Genomic DNA, 15,604 nt, shown 5'->3' on the forward strand with positions numbered 1-15,604 from the left:
TGTCTGTCTCTCATTATAGTTCCTAGTACTTCTTAAACACGCCAGGCAAGTCCCTCGGGCATGGCTCACTGGTCAGGGAAAGGCTAAAACACACCTGCCCCCTCACTACAGGTAAGAAAGGAGGATTTTTTTTGTTTCAAATATTTAGCAACAACAAAGCCCCTAAGGTACATGATATTTTTCCCCTAGTAATTTTTGCTGTAGCAAAATGGACCAAAACAGATTCCCCTTATAAATTGAAAATGGGAATGCCTATAGTTGGGTGATTGTTCATTTTTTAGCTACTGTGTGATCTTGACTTTGTGGTCATCTAATGGCTGTGATCAGTTTGTTGCACCATTGCATGAGGAGATGATAACTGAAAACCAAAGCTGTTTTGCATGGTTGGAAAAGGACTCATTTAGGGAACTATGTTTCAGGTGATTCAGAAAATTTAATTTATCTATCTAGACAGAGTCTCACTATATGGTTCTCACTAGCCTGGAACTCACAGGTCTCCTCCTATTTTTGCTTCACAAGTGCTAGGATCAAAGGTGTGCACCACCATACCCAGCTTAGAAAATATTTTTAAAATCATCAAATCTTTAAAATAATTTGTCAGTTTAGCCAGGCAGTAGTGGTGCACGCTTTTAGTCAACAGAGGCAGAGGATCTCTATGAGTTCAAGGCCAGCCTGGTTTACAAGAGCTAGTTCTAGCACAGGTTCCAAAGCTACATAGAAGCCCTGTCTTGAAAAACCATAATAATAATAATAATAATAATAATAATAATAATAATAATAATAATAATAATAATTTGTCAGTTTAACAAGTACTAGAAACAAAGCATAGAGTAGGGGGATATTACCATCAGTAAAGCATTTGCCACACAAACATGAGGACCTGAGTTTAATCTGTGTGCACATACACACGCACACACGCCAGGCACAATGGTGTGCGTTTGTAATCCCAGCACTGTGGAAGCAGAGACAAGTAGATATCTGGGGCTCACGAGCCAGTTCACCAAGCTTAATTGTTGAGTTCCATGCCTGAGTGAGAACCTATCTCAAAACCCAAGGTGGCTAGTGCCTGATGAATGACATTCAAGGTTATCTCTGGCCTCGCTCAGGAGCACACACATCTACAGACATTCGCAGACGTGTATGCATGCACACGTGTGACCACATAGCATTGATGACTTCTTGTCTTAGTAGCCACAATATACTATGTGTAAAGTCAGAATTATGAATATCAGTGGCTGCCCCTGCCATATCACAGTGTCAAGTGGTAATGGGTGTGTTTACTGCACACTGATGTCTACCACACTTTTTTAGTCCTTGCACACATTTATATGGGCATCTGAAAAGGGAAACAGGAGGACATTTTGTATCTCTGGAGTTTTCTAGAATTCTTAGCATGCTAATTCTTTAAAAGGAGAGGCTAGGGGACTGGAGATGTGGCTCATCAGTTAAAAGCACTGTCTCTTCTTCTAGAGGACCTGGGTTTGATGTGGCTCACAACCATCTGTAATTCCTGTTCCTGAGATCTAGTGCTCTTGTTTTGGTCTCCTTGGATACCAGACAGGCATGTGGTTCACAGAAACACATGCAGACAAAACACCCCTGCACATAAAATAAAATAAAAATTTTTAAAAGGTGAGATGTTTGTCAGTGAAAGGATCATAGATGAGTTTTAAGTATTCCTTTCCCCGACTCTGATGCTTCCCCAAGAGCATCTTTAGTTCTGGAGAACTGGCCACTTGAAGAACTTGGGGCCAGAGGCTCTTGAACACAGGGTTTAGACCAAACAGAGAGAGGACAAAGAAAATAATAAAGAGCCATAGAACACAAATCATTTTCTCTCATAGTTTGTTTCTAGAAAGTTCTGCCCATGACATGGACATCGTTATTCAGCCCAAGACAGACAAGTCTTGCCATCTTAAGCCTTTATACACACACTCATCTGTCATAAAACTGTCTTCATTTTAGAGCTCACACTTAAATAGCGCTTCTGTGTTTCCTTCTCTTATGTTCATTCAATGTTCATTCAGTTTCTACATGATTGTGCCATGCCTGATGGTAAGCTTTAGCAACACAGAGATGGGTACCACCCCAGCTCTCCTTGTCTCTCTCGGTTTCTGACTTTGATCATTATAATGACCCCAAGCAGAAGCTAAGACAGAGCTGACTGGTTTCCTACCCTTGAGGTAAGACATTGACGTCCAGGAGGTCTGTTACACTACCAAATACAAAAACATTATTCAAGTAGGAACTTCACCTCCGAATTTCTTTCTGCCTGTAAGTCCCACCCCTCCCTAGTGTTCTATGTCACAAACAAATATGAAGTGCTAGACATTTAAAGCAGATAAAAATGTATGCAAATTACAATAAAATGAAAACATCAAAAGTCCCAGTTCTGAGGAACCTCTTAGGGACACAGTATTCAAAACTCATGCCAATCTCTTATATTTAAATATCAGAAACTGTGTACGAACTAACTCAAGTAAAAGGAGAAATTTAGGACTTTCTAGTACCATGTAAGCTAGTTGGCCCAACTGTTGAATGCAGTCATGAAACTGGATACCTTTGGAATGCATTCTTATACTATCTTATCACTACTTTTCTCAGAATATCAGCTTCATTCATCTTTTTTTTTTTCAACTTCATTCAGCTTAATGATAGATTGACTTCTCCCTAGAAATCTGGACCCTAATGTGCCTTCTATCACTAAAGACAGGATTTATTTATTTCTGCCTAGTCACAATTTGAAGAAAAAAAATAACTTTAGGGAAAGATTTTGATTGACCCATCTTGAGTTGGATATATTCTCATGAACTAATAACTCCTGACTAGGTGAGTGTTGTGTGATGTTTTACTCATTTGGCTTTTTGAGGGACCCACCACACAACTCCCAAATAAATCACACACAGAGGCTTACTCTTAGTTATGAATGCCTGGCCTTAGCTTGGCTTGTTTCTCGACAGCTTTTCTTAAATTATCCTGACTACTTTTTGCCTGTGGGCTTTTATCTTTCTCTATTTCTGTATTCCTATATTTACTTCTTTCTATGTAGCTTGCTGTGTAGCTGGGTGGTTGGCCCCTTATGTCCGCCTCTTCTTCTTCTTTTTTTTTATTGTTCCTCTTTTCCTCTCCTCCCAGATTTCTCCTTTTATCCTCTCTGCCTGCCAGCCCTGCCTATCCTTGCTCCTGCCTCACTATTGGATGTTCAGTGCTTTATTAGATCATCAGGTGTTTTAGACAGGCAAAGAATCACAGCTTCACAGAGTTAAACAAATGCAGAAGAAACAAAAGCAACACACCTTAAAATAATATTTACCAACAGGTGAGTATGCTGTACTTAGGGTTTCTGTTGCTGAGACGAAACACCATAATCAAAAAGCAAGCTGGAGAGGTCTTTGATCCCCAGCACCACAAAAACAAAACAGAACAAAACACCGGGAGTCAGCCTAATGTTAAAAGGTGAAAAACAGGAGAAACCATTTGGAGATGAGATTCTTATTGCTTTTTGTGGTGGCAAGTCCAAGAAGTGAAGAGGGAAGACAGGATTTGTAAGTGGCCCAGAGCAGCGTGAGGGATGGGACAGGGAGACTGTGTGGAAATAGCCGAGCCCATAGCAGAGCTAAAGTGGAACTGTGGACTTTCAGAGTGGGCAGTGGTTCTACCAGAGAAGCAAGAGGGAACAGGGGAGAGACTTCTGGAGCTAGGAAGCTATTAACCCTTTCTAGTCTTTTCATTTTTCATATGACCAGATATCCAGGGATGGAAAATAATCTGCCTCAGACCGTGATAGTTATTTCATTGGCAAAAACTAGAGGAAATATTGGTATCTTCCCTTGCATATGCCAGGAAGCTTTGCTTCAGCTGGAAGTACCCAGAAAATTACCCGAATCTAACAGTGCATTCCCCACCAGGATGACCCCTGCAGGAGAGCAAGTATAAACATTCAGGAGGCTCATGGGGGTGGAGCAGGTGATGGAAGGACAGTTCCAGAAAACGGAAGAATTCAGGCAATGGGCTTTAAAAACAGACCTTAGAAGACTTTGGCAGTCGATAGCTTTCACAAAGCAGAGTTCAGTGGTGTTCTCAGGGTGCCTCAAATCCTGTGAGTCTTCTCCCAGCTGTTGTGTTCATGGGATGGCCACACCTGAGGGTCTCTCATTTATTGGACCCCCTTTCTCTGGTGTCTTTGATTGGTGAAGTGGCTTTCCTAGCACTCATAATATCTTATAAAGTTGCAATAGTATGGATTGGGGAACTGATCCTAACTTAGTGGTAAGGTCGATCCATTCAAATGTTGTTTCATTTTGGTGGAGAAGGCGTGGATCTGCTCCACAAGGTACAGAAGGGCAGGGCACCTAGGGCCTAGAGGACCCACTTCCATTAAAGTTCACTCATGTAGCTGGACAGACTGGAGAGTCACCAGTCTCACTCTTTGTCACGTGGACTTTTTCACGTGTGTCTCTCTGCAGTCCGCTATGGCGTTCTGAAAGCACGACAGCTGCATTCCAAACATAAACCCCAAAGAGGGCTAAATATCCAGAAATTGTATCTTCTGTACCACCTGTCTTGGCCGTCCTGTGTCATAATTTCCATTTTACTTCCCTGTTGGGCAGTCACTGTGGTCAGTCTGGACAAAGTTAAGAGGCCCCTAAAGTCTAACTTTCACTGATAGGCATTTCAAAAAAATGTGGACATGAATTGAATAACGGTAACTACAATATTCTTTTATTCTTACTGCCATTTGACTTGGGCCTTCCATTATTTTTAACTGAAACTTTAATTCATTCACTCGTTGAAGAAGACCTAGGCTGATTCTATGTCTTGGCAATTATAGATAGTGCTATGATAAACGTGGGAACACAGATGTTTCTCTAATATTCTAATTTTTATATGACTCATAGTGAACTTCTAGATCCTATGATAGTTCTATTTTGAATATCTTCAGAAACCTTCATATTATTTTACATATTGGCTGTACTGATTTACATTCCCAGCATATTTCTTATAGAATTCTCTGAGTAGAAAGCAAAAAGATGGGGTCAAAACAAGGAGTCCAGTACAGAGACTAGGGGCTGGGCTGTTGACTTGGATACCTTTTTTTGGTAAGAGAATAGAAAAGGTTTTTTTAGGGTTCTTTGACTCGGGTCAAATTCTTTTGCTTCCCAACATGGACTCTATTTAACTTACCAAGACTGAAGACTCTCCCTCTTCTCTTCCTAGCTCTGATGATCTGCCCATTATGTATACAAGGGCAAGAGTAAAGAATTTCGTCTTGTTTTTCACATTGTGCTGCCCCATAATAAACTCTAACACAAGAAACCACTTGAAATTGTCTGCTGTCTTCTTAGTACACTGCTAGCTAGGCTTTGCAGATACAGCAATAAGATGTGGGTCTGCAGTAACCTTAAAAACAAATGAGGACAACTGGAGAGCAATAAGGAGCTCATAAAATGCAAATGTGAGACCTAGTGTTGCAGCCTGTTAAAGGGAAAGGGAGCAAAGAAGAGCTAAGCCTATCTTAAATTTCAGGGTGACTCTCTACTTATAGGTACGGCAATAGAGCGCTTGATGATTGGACCAGAGCAAACATCTGACCTGGGCAGCTGATACTGCAGTATCTATAACCTACATCTTGGATATAGCCTGGCTGGGAAACAGGAACAGAGCCATTCAGATTGGAGAAGCAGTCACAGTAGTGACTAGGTAGGCTGTGAGACTAAGGTCTGCTGGCTCCAATGGATTGGAGACTCAAAGATGCTTGCTGGAACGTTCAGGTACATAGAAGGCCCACTTTTCACAAGAGGAGAGGTGAGCATTGTGTCAACTACACCAAGCATTGTCCTTTCAGACCCCTGAATATGTTCCCATCATTCTTACTCAAGTTGCGGCTAGGATTGGAAGCCCATTCTTCGTCTTTTATCAGGGTTAATTTGAGGGAATTTTTCTTTATTGTAGCATCAGAACTCTGTAGTGGGGATTCGCTCTGCTCATGACCTTGGGCTATCTGGGCTGACAGAGGTGGTGCTTCTTGTTTGCCCCTGTGGCATATTAAAAGGAAAGAGAAAGAGGGTCACATGCTCTTGCTTGGGTGATGAAGACAGGGTCAGGTGGCCTGAAGCAGTGTGTGATTGGTCCCCAGCTCTCCAAGGACTCTGCAACTGGATTTACCATATCCTGTATTTGTGAGTGTATTTCCCCCTTTTATATCATAATAAATCCTTGATACCTCTTAAGAGACACGAATTTCTCTTACAGAACGCTCTTGAGAACAGTCATGGATCAGAAGATGGATGAGTTGGTAGTGAATGGTGATGAACTGGGTTTATGTAAAGACAGCTTTATAGTTCCCCAACCAAGTCTGTGATTTAGGGAAAAGAGTTTTTTACTTGTTACAAAGGCAAGGCAGGCCTTTAACTCACAGAGTTGTCTTACCTCTGCCCACTGAACTAGAATTATAGGTGTATGCCACTACTCTGCAAGGGAAAAAAAAATCTTAGGGCCTTTGTCACATACATGCTTTGGTTCAAATTTTGGTTCTTTGATCAATCTTTGTGACCTTGGAATAGTTTCTTATTCATAAAGTCTAGACAGTAGAACCCCCCTAATTCTTCTGCCATGGGTACAAGCTCCCATGAGTTAGAAGCCTACTGTTTGGCATGTTGCAGCTGTTATCACTCCAATGTATGTTTATATACAAATATGAACTGGAGAAGGGAGGTCATTTTTAGCTTCATTTCCGGTTACATAAGGTGGTTCCATTGGAAGCGTTTAGACTTTCCAGTGTTCTGAGAGTTGTAAATGGGCGTGTCCACATGCATGTTTATTTGGCATGGGTGTTGTTTGGCTTCCCTCGCCCCGCTTGCTAAGGGAGTTGTAGTCACTCTATTCCCAGAAGAGCTATTGTTTTTAATCAGGCATGTGCTGTGAGATGGACGGGCTGATGAGTTGCTTGTGCAGCCAAGCGAGTTCATGTTTTGCAGGCAACATCAAATTGCTTCCTGAGGACATGTTTTTCAGGAATGGAAGGGCATGTTTCACTAGTCCTCACAGATCTCGTCCCTTCCTTTGAGCACCGTCACAGAATAGGGCAGCAGGATAGCTCCTTAGAAGTCACTTCCTGGGGCTGCTACCCAGTGGTGCTAGAAACGCCTTTTATTGTTTACTTCTTCTGGTAAGTGGAATCTGCATCAAATGGGAGATGGATTACAGACCTCCCACACTTCCTCAAAAAGCACACCACTCTCTTTTATAACTGGAAGAACAGAAGCCAGTGAAAAGCTGGGAATACTGAAGGAGGAAGGAATGTCGGAAAAAGCAGGATTATAAAATGTTTTGATGACCCTACCCCTGCTCCTGATTTATTCAGAAACCAATGTGTACTTTAAATGAGCAAACTAAACACACGAGTGTCAGAATAAAATGTCTGTGGATTTTTGGTTAATGTGTCAACCACATTTGTTCATGCATTTTCCTTATGGCCTTGGCATAGATTTAATGTAAAAGGAAGAAGGTCTTGGCATTCTAAACTGCCTAAGGATTTTACTTGGCAGTCCTAACTGCTGAAAGCAAAAATGACAAATAGGCTTCAAATTGTATTTCTGATTGTAATTAAAATTTTTAAATAATATTTTTATTAATTCTTTGAGAATTTCATCCAATATATTTTGAACATGTTCACTTCTCCCCAACTCCTCCCAGATTCAAGCTTCTTATCCACCCAACTTCATACTGTGTTCTCTCTTTCTCCCTCTCTCTCTCCTTTTTTCTCTCAAAACCCACTGAATTCAATTTGTGTTGCCCATACTCCTGGACGTGGGCCTTGCCTGGATTGTGGTCAACCTACCAGGGGCCACACCCTTAAACAAACAGACTCTCCCTCTGCCAACAGCTATCCAATGCTAGTAGTTCCTCAGCTAGGAGTGGGACTTTGCCCCACATCTCCATCCCTCCAATGCTAGGATTTTGTCTGGCTTGAGCCTTTGTCTGCTGTGAGTTTAAATGTGTAATTGCTTATTGTATCCGGAACTACAGTTTCCTTGTAGTCATCGGCAGATTCTTCCATTCTTCCACGAAGATCCCTGTGCTTTGTGAGGAGGGGTGTTCCATAGACTTCCTGTTTAGGACTGAATAGCATCCAGTCTCTTATTCTCTGTCCCTTGACCATGTGGGTCTCTGTGTTAATTGCCATCTACAAAAAGAAGAAGAGTCTCTGATGAGGATTGAGAAATGCGTTAATATACAAATATAACAATAGCTCATTAGGAGTCATTAATAGTATGTCCATGTAGCAGAATAATGGTATTATATCCTTTCCTTGGGCCAGTGCCTACCTAGTCACAGATTCTTGACCCCAATACTTGTGCCAGATATATGGGTTCTATCATGTGGAGTGGACCTGATAGCCAATTAGAGAGTGATTGGTTACTCATATAACATTTTTGCCACTATTATGCCAGTGGGTATGTCTTACCAGAACAGCCATTATTGTAGTTAATAACATCCATAACTGTGTAAGACTGGTGATTATTTTTTCTTGTAATATGTATAGGTACCCACCAGCACTATCCTGTAGAGATGATACTTCTAAGTTAGCTCCACTTGATTCCTCTGTATTTTATGACTCTAGATAATGAGTTTAAACACAAATTGCAATTACTAAAGTTCTGAAGTTACCTTCTGAAGTGTTTCCAAATCTTTCTTCTACTGTGATGAATATATAGATTTTATATATTAAATTCAAATAATGGAATGGAATTTTATTGAGGGTGAGAAGTTAAGTTCCTTAAATTGCCATTGGCTCAACAAATATTTCCTAGTGACTTGCATGTTCTGGATACATTGGTCTGGATATTGGCATATGTCTATTACTTCATAAAAGAAAAGTCATGGTAGAAGGATATGTCGAGGGATAATTTAAGTGTAAGATTAGTTTCCAGTTGCTCTGTTATGAGGGAATAGTTCTCTATTGTTTCTTATGTGTCTGTTGGTTGGCTAGACATGAGTTGATCCAGGCTGGGTCTCTCTTTTCTAGTGACTGTCCAGGGCAAAGCTTTTAGCACTGGTAGAAGGAACACAAGAGCCAGAAAAGACAAATTACTTAAGGATCAAGCTCAGAACTGTTACTTCTACTTTATTCTCTTGAGAAAAACAAATTACATAGCTGAATCCATGTCTTCAGGGCAGGAATATGCATCCCATTCTTACAGTGGAAGGAACTTGAAAGCTATTGCAAGGGGCATGAACATAGTGAAGGATGAAGTTCTGGGCTAATTCTGTGGTCTCCTTCAGAGGAGAAATTTTAAGTTTAGGTCTGCTCCTCCAGAGCGTGGTCCATACCACTTGTCTGCAACTGTGGCCGATGGGTCCCTTCTTGGGAATTGCTCATGTCTATTATGGCTTGACGCTACCGAGCACTCATTTTCCTCCTAACTCTCCAAGTTTGGGTTCTAAGTCTTTCTCTTGGCAATGCTCTGATTGTCATTGGTTTCTTGAGTTTGTGACAAAGTATTTGAGCCATAAAATGCAAATATTTGTGCACAACCACAATTCCATTCCGTATTATGTATTATTAGATAAGCACACTATCATCTACTTCTAGCAAGCTGGACAGAGGATTCTTTAAGACAGAGAGATACTTAATCTACTGACAGGGGAAAACAAAACTACTTTCTCAGTTTGCAAAGCTTCTAAAATTCTTCTCTCTTATGATAAACTCATACTTTAAAGTCTCCACTACCATGATACGATTTTTTTAAACCCATAGGTCCCAGTTTAACAATAATGTCAAGAATAAGTGCAAATGCTTTCACCTGCTGTACTGACTGGTTTTGTGTGTCAATTTGGCACATCTAGAAACATAGAGGAAGGAGCCTCAGTTGAGGAAATGCCTCCATGAGATCCAGCTGTAAGGCATGTTCTTAATTAGTGATCAAGGGCCCAGCCCATTGAGGGTGGTGCCATCCCTGGACTGGTGGTCCTAGCTTCTATAAGAAAGCAGGCTGAGCAGGGCGGAGGAAGCAAGTCAGTAAGCAGCACCCCCTCCATGGCCTCTGAATCAGCTCCTGCCTCCAGGTTCCTGCCATGTTCAAGTTCCTGTCCTGACTTCCTTCAGGGATGAACGGTGATGTGGAAGGGTAAGCTGAATAAATCCTTTCCTCCCCAACTTGCTTTTTGGTCATGGTGTTTCATAATGGCAATAGAATCCCTAACTACATCCACTAATCCATTTCACCAACCCCATGAATAATATCTTACGGAACTGTGGGCGGAATTGTCCATGTCTGGAAGGGGGACTGAAGTGCTAGAAGAAAGTTATTAGAAACCTTTCTCATGCCCTGGTACAGATGGATTTAATAGATCAGAACTTGTAATGAATCTAGAAGACCAGAGACATCTATCTAACTGTTGGAGTGGTATCTTCAAGGAGAGTTGTGGAGAAGTCTGTGGGCAACTGTCACTGCTAAGGGGCTTCCACCAAGCTCTTCAGTAAGACCTGGGCCCTCTGGAGGTGAAAAGCACCAGAAATTGGAAAGAAGAGTGAACACTGGAATCAAGGACCAGCTAGCTAGACCCTGCCAGTCTCTTTGTGGATGTCTTCTACTGTCTAAACATGGTGGTTGTCAGGGATTAGTAACTCTCTCACCTCTACCACCCAAAATTTGGCCAAATTCCTCTTTTGGACATTCACTCCCATTTTTAATTTTTTTATTTTTTATTTATTTATTTTTTGAGATAGGGCTCTCTATGTAGCTGTTCTAGAAATTGCTATGTAGACCAGGCTGGCCTTGAACTGACTGATGTTGACTGCCTCTGGCTCATGAGTGTTTGAATTAAAGGCATGTATGACCATACCCAGCTTGGTTTTAGCCAATTTAACTCAACCATAAGATAAAAGATAAAAGTCTTGGGGAATGAGGCTCATCTTAGGCAAGTCCGCATGGATACTAGAGAATGGAACTTGGGTTGAGTGATTTTTTTTTTTTGTAATTCACACAGCGTTTACTTGAAGTAGACATTTACGGTTTTCTCTGCTATACTCAGGAGGCTGGAAGCCTGTGCTCTGGAATCCTGGGGCATTTCCTGTGGCCTGCTTCCTGCTCTCACATCCTGTTTGCCCAGCTGCTCATCCCCATGAGTGACTGTGATACTGATAGGAATGCCTCTTTTATCTGGGATCATATACTTAATTTGATCCTGCCAGCAGCATTGCATCTTACCTTAAATACTGAGTAGTTTTTTAATTAGGACTTCAGTGAAATGACCAACTTCATAGTGCCACAAAGTTTCACTGATCTGTGGGTTTGAAGGAGGGAGATGTGACACTAGAGAGGAAGGTGATTTTAGTGGAAGGGTGTTAAAGCCCACCTTCCAGTGGATAATCACACCCGATTCAAGCGCGTGCCTTCCCAAACTCGGGCCCACGAGAATGGACGATTGTCCTGAGGGTTAAAAACAGACACACACACAAAAGAGACCTTTGCTCATTTACCAAGAGTAAATGGCAACTTTATTAAACTCAAGTCGGGTATTTATACCAGTGGGCAACCAGGATCACAAAGGGCAAGGCCTCCTCCCAACAAAAGCAGGAAGGAGAATAAAGGCCCCAGTAAAGGAAAACTCCTCCCACCCAGAGGGGGCTGGGGAAACTGGCCTCTGTGGGAGTTTTTCCCCAGGCAGGTGGTCGAGGGTTCAAGGCAATGTCAGACAGGTTAGATGGGCCTTGGCGCCTGAGCTTCTTTGAGGCAGGTTGAGAAATTACCATTTTAAAGTAAAATAGATCCCTCAGGCTAAAGTACCAGGCTGTAGCAGAACCAAGGACGGAACTAGCAGGAAGCTTAGCTGGTTAGCGTAAACATTATTTGCATCCAGTATTTTGGTCTCAAGGATCAGGGAGGACAGGGTCCCACAAGTCCCCCTTTTATATAAAATATGATGACTAGCACCTTGTCTTAGGTGGTGATGGCCAGGCAGACTCTTTACCCGTCGTGGAAAAAGTATTCCAGGTCAAAATACCTTTCTGTCTTAGGTCAGAGTCTCCTCCCATTCAATCCTTACCCGTCTTTGGTTACTAGTCATACATTGAGTCCAGCCAGATTATGCTGAAAGAAATTTTGAGGCGAATGCCAAAAGGACTTGACCTGAGTAGTCCTGACTCCAGCTTCATGAGATCATGAATGTCATGCTCCAGCATATACAAGCATTTCCAAAGGAGATTGTGCTTTGGCACAATCCTGAAAACTCTGCTCAGAATAGAGCCCCTTTAAGTAAGGTCTCAATAGCACTGGTGTAAGGTCCCTGGAAAGCTAACTAGAATAAATGACAGCCAATTAGTAAATTTTGTATTTCAGGGACCACGAAAAACAGTAAAAATCCTATTCTGTGACCAGCAAAGGTCAAAAAACCATATCCAATCTGTCAAGATTAGCCTCAGTATCCAATTTTTAATTTGAACAACCATGGCATTTTGTAACCTGTCTTGAAGATACCCATAGTGCTTAGCAGAAATAGCTGACAGGATAAGAAAAACTGATAGCAAGCAATAACTGAGAAATCAAGGGGAAATCCAGCAGTACAGCAATTGTACAGCAATAACAATATAGCAATGTACAGCAATAACTGATAGATCAAGGGTAGGAGCTGGATCACTTTTCAGGAACCTGCCAGCTCCGCAGCAATCAGGTCAGGCAGCTCCATAGCAGAGGCTTTGTCCTCAGGCCTCTGGACAGATGAATCCACAGCATGAACAGTACCCAGATGCATGTCAGCATTCCTGGAAAAAACATAAACAAAACTCTTCTCCCAAATTAACATTTAAGAGTACTAAAAAACTCAGTATAAAAATTTAGCACAGTCAGTACTGGAAATAGGCTGGTCTTGAACTTAGAGACCTGAAGGTCTCTGCTCCAAAGAGCAAATTCTATTGGCCTGTGCCACTGCAACCGGCCTAAATATTGGGCAGAATTAGCCAACCTCAAAACATTATTTTTTATTGGCCCGCACCATCATAGCAGGTTTTGAACTGGGCTGAATGGTCAGCTCCAAAACATCTTTTAGAATCAGTTCCGCCTGGAACTTTACCAGGGACAGAAAATAATTATCTGATCCAGTACGTGAGCACTTATATAACTGGATAGAATTATAAAAATTGTTACCTTTATGGGGGCACATTGCCTCCCGCCAACATTAAATAAATAATAGGATCGACATATCTGGCTACAGATATGGAAATCTTTGTCAGTCATTAATCCATATAAAAACATTAGGACTTTATAAATAGTCCTCCAAAGAGCAATTAATCAAATAAAAATATATGCAACAACCCTAAATTGAAAACTCTCAATAGACAAACTTAAAATGACTGAAAGACATTTTAAAAAATCCTCAAATAATAACATCTTTAATCATTGGAGAAGTGTGAATCAAAATAACTCTTGACTCTATCTTATCCCTAAAACATGATTAAGATCAAATATAGTTCATAACTTTTACTTAAGAGAAACTCCTCCACCACTGGTGGAAATGCAAACTGGCATAGTTTGGATTTTTAGAAAATTAGGCAACAAACCATCCCAAGATTTAGCTAACCTCTTTTGGGTCTGTATAACCTTTGAATCTATCACAGTTTCCACTTAAAACTGCTGAAGCTGCGCTGTACAGCGGGGGGGGGGGGGGGGGGGGGGGGCAGGACACAGACCCCTCCGCTCTGTTTGCAAACTGTCACCTGAGTTTAGGCGGGCAGATTTTAACTATTCTTTGTACCACCAAGGCCTGGCTATTGTCGCCTTTTGTGGGCTGCCTCTGTTGTCCAGGCAAGCCCTTTAAGCCAGCCCAGGTGCCAGAACAGCGCCGCGGCCTGTGTTGCCCTGCGCCTTCCTCCCGTAGCCCCCGCCCGGGAGGTGTCGGAGATCGCCAGGCGCCTAGCGCGCCCGCCACATCCCTGTTGAAGTCAGTCGCTGCCATGGTCACCCTCAGTCAGGCATCGCCGCTTTTCCCGGCCGCCTAGCACTCTCTTTTTTTATCTGTCTGCTCAGGCGCCGCCACAACCGGCAATGCACCCTGCCCCAGGTTCCTGCGGCCTGCCGCTCACCGGCCGCCCTGGGCGAGGGAGTCAGCGTATGCGACTGCCTTTTGTGTCGCCTTTCTGCTTCTGGTCAGCGCGGCTGTGCCTCCGGACGAGTTTGCACCCGTGGCTGAGTGTACCGGCACACCGCTGCGTTTTACCCTCCTTGCCTGTCTGTAATGGCCCCGACACTCACAAGCAGGGCCTGGCGGCTGCCTGCACTCCTCCCTGTGCCATACAGCAGCCTGTTTTTCTGCTCCTAAGTGCACCTAGCAGAACCTCAACCACAGTGAGTGACCAAGTGCGGTCCTGTGACCCGCATTCAAACATGCATGGGAGCTTTCTAGTCTCCCTGAAAGACAAGCTCTGTGAAGCTGTTCTTTTGTTACTCAAAAACTCTTAATAGAACTTACAAATATATCTTTAATCCTCTCTCAGCCCGAGACCCGCACTTCCATGGGCCCTCGGCTATATTATTTGCTAGTCACCAGTTACGTTTGGCCCTGTTGCCTTGGGAACGGATTCCCACTGGGAGCTAACTGCACCCAGCCTGTGCTCTTAGGCAAAAATTAAAGTTTCCTGCATGTGAGAGCCAGGGACTGAGTTATAAGATCATCTAAGCGGTCTCTAGTGCAGTGTCATTTAATCCTGGTGCCTAGTCTCTTTATGAAATTTAGCAGCTGATTTGCCCACTGGCCTTCAGCTCCGGATCAGACCTTTTGGCACCCATACTTCACACATCAAGCTATTCACCCCCTATCACATGTGCACAATTGCACACTATAAAACTGGCCAGATTCCGGATCGTGGGGTGACCCTCACCTCTATTGGGGTTCTCGTGGTGGATCCACTGACGGCAGGACGCGATTTTTCAATTCTTTAAAGCCCACCCAGGGACGCCATCTGTTAAAGCCCGCCTTCCAGTGGATAATCACACCCGATTCAGGCGCGCGCCTTCCCGAACTCGGGCCCACGAGAATGGACGATTGTCCTGAGGGTTAAAAACAGATACGCACACAAAAGAGACCTTTGCTCATTTACCAAGAGTAAATGGCAACTTTATTAAACTCAAGTCGGGTATTTATACCAGTGGGCAACCAGGATCACAAAGGGCAAGGCCTCCTCCCAACAAAAGCAGGAAGGAGAATAAAGGCCCCAGTAAAGGAAAACTCCTCCTACCCAGAGGGGGCTGGGGAAACTGGCCTCTGTGGGAGTTTTTCCCCAGGCAGGTGGTCGAGGGTTCAAGGCAATGTCAGACAGGTTAGATGGGCCTTGGCGCCTGAGCTTCTTTGAGGCAGGTTGAGAAATTACCATTTTAAAGTAAAATAGATCCCTCAGGCTAAAGTACCAGGCTGTAGCAAAACCAAGGACGGAACTAGCAGGAAGCTTAGCTGGTTAGCGTAAACATTATTTGCATCCAGTATTTTGGTCTCAAGGATCAGGGAGGACAGGGTCCCACAGAAGGGCACTGATATTGGAGGCCTCATCATAATTAGTTCTTGTGGTGAGACATTGATGATCATTCTGTAGGACCCTGAAGTCCAATCA

The sequence above is a fragment of the Myodes glareolus genome, chromosome 11 (assembly GCF_982192425.1).
Source record: "Myodes glareolus chromosome 11, mMyoGla1.1, whole genome shotgun sequence".
NCBI classification, from domain to species: domain Eukaryota; kingdom Metazoa; phylum Chordata; class Mammalia; order Rodentia; family Cricetidae; genus Myodes; species Myodes glareolus.